Source organism: Grammomys surdaster, unplaced genomic scaffold (genome assembly GCF_004785775.1).
Source record: "Grammomys surdaster isolate TR1022 unplaced genomic scaffold, NIH_TR_1.0 255, whole genome shotgun sequence".
Classification (NCBI taxonomy): domain Eukaryota; kingdom Metazoa; phylum Chordata; class Mammalia; order Rodentia; family Muridae; genus Grammomys; species Grammomys surdaster.
In genome coordinates, this window is record NW_021604696.1 from 6563364 (window position 1) to 6565264 (window position 1901).

General features: G+C 49.0%; 1 protein-coding gene across 1 annotated transcript in view; it reads left to right on the forward strand.

The window, feature by feature from the left end:
* The window catches only part of Cnnm4 (cyclin and CBS domain divalent metal cation transport mediator 4), a 38622-nt gene that overhangs the window by 24772 nt on the left and 11949 nt on the right, over positions 1-1901 (forward strand). The gene's annotated exons all lie outside the window — the stretch shown is intronic.

A 1901-nucleotide genomic window follows, 5' to 3' on the forward strand; every position in this document is an offset into this window, starting at 1 on the left:
TGGGCTGTGGTGGGTGTCGTGGCTGTGGTGGGTGTTGTGGGCTGGGGTGGGTGTTTCGGGTCTATGGTAGGATGTTGCAGGCTGTAGTAATTGTACTACAGCTGCCCCACATTTAGGGCTGAGCAGTCCTAGTCACTGCCAGCACTCTGACCAGTTAATGAATCTGTCCGTTACCTGCCGCCTACTGTAGAAAGTTTCTCTGACTACGGCTGAGAAGCAGCACAAATCTATGGGTATAAACATAAATAAATCCAATCAAAAATGCCTGGTTACCTTGTAACAGTCAAGCCCGCTGTTGCAGCAGTGGGCACATCTTGGCTGGCAGGCTGCTGCTTCAGCAATGGCCAGTGGTGATTAACCTGTTGCTGTCCTCTCTTCTGGTAGACTGTTTACTCTACATGGTAAATCGGCAGTACAGAAACTCCAAAATGACTAACCCTGACATGTCTCTTCTCATGTCCACATCTCTTCCTTCCCTCTCTTACTGTCTGTCTTCTGCAGCTGAGTAGGTGAAGAGCGGGAGGAGGCAAGGGTGCCCGCTGCCTCTGAGCCTACCTGACTCTGAAAGGACAAAATGCACTGTCCTGAGCAGAGAGACGAAAGACTGGAGGGAGGGCTGTGAGCTAGCTCCTAGCCCTGTCAGGTTCAAGGTGTTGAGGCTTTTAGATTGCAGTTGAATAGAAGATTTGGGGGCACAGGAGAAGGCTACAAAATTTCACTTAGAGTCTGGGGATATAGCACAGTTTGCTAGAGTGCCTGCCTAATGTGCACACAGCCTTGGGTTGGAACAGCAGCACTCTATAAGGTGGGCAGGATGGTGCAAGCCCTATAAACCCTGCTCTTAGGAGGTGGTGGCAGATGGTCAGGGGCTCAGGTGATTCTCAGCTACACAGGGAGTTTCAGGAAGTTCAGCTACGTGAGACCATGCCTTAAAAAAAAACAAAACTTTTTTTTTTTTAAACCTGAGATATTTTGACATGTGATTATCTAAGTCACTAGGCAAGGTACCAGCTACAGGGACTCAGCCCTCCAGCATTAAGAGGTCAGGGAGGAACCAGGCATAGTGGTACACTTCTACACATAGTTGTAATTCAAGCACGTAAAAACCTAAGCTGGGAAGATCATGAATTCAAGGTCAGCTCGAGCTACAGGGTACACCTCATTTCAAAAACAGAACAAAATCTGGCTGCTCGCAACTGCTGTCACTCCAGTTCAGTTCTGGGGACCTGACGCCCTCTGCTGGCTTCCACGGGCACTAAGAGTACATGTGGTATTCATAATATATCCCGGTAGACACACACTTTTTTTTTTTAATTAAAAAAAAAAACAAACTAGAGGTCAGAGAAAAGGAATAGGCCTGGGCCCAGGAGCACAGCAGAGAGGTATCTGTGGCCAACAGGAAAGGGGTTTCCAGGAGGGAGCAAGGACCCCTGGCCAGCAGGTCCTCTGAGAGTAAAACCTTCCCACTGAAGATCATTGGTGACCTAAGCAGAAGCATCTTCTGTGAGAAAGAAAGGTTCTGCCAGGACAAACAGGGGTCTCCATTGGCAAAGCACACAGCTTAAGGGCCTGAGCTAGCCCAGCAGAGAGTTCTGCATGGCTTCTTAGCCAGGAACCTTTTTGTAGGGTCTACTGAGCAAGCCAGTTTTAGGGCCAGTGTCAAGAATTTTTAGCATTGAGCAGGGCTGACTGTTCAGTAGTTCTCTAGGGCTGCATACCGACAAGATGCCTGTCATTTGGGTAGCTACTAGACTCTGTTCAGTTGTCACATACATGCCCCTGACATAGGGCTTCCTATGGTCTTGTACTATAGCCTCTCTCGTCCCAGAGGCCTCCTCCTCTTCCTCTTCCTCTTCCTCCTCCTCTTCCTCCTCTTTCTCCTCTTCCTCCTCCTCCTCCTC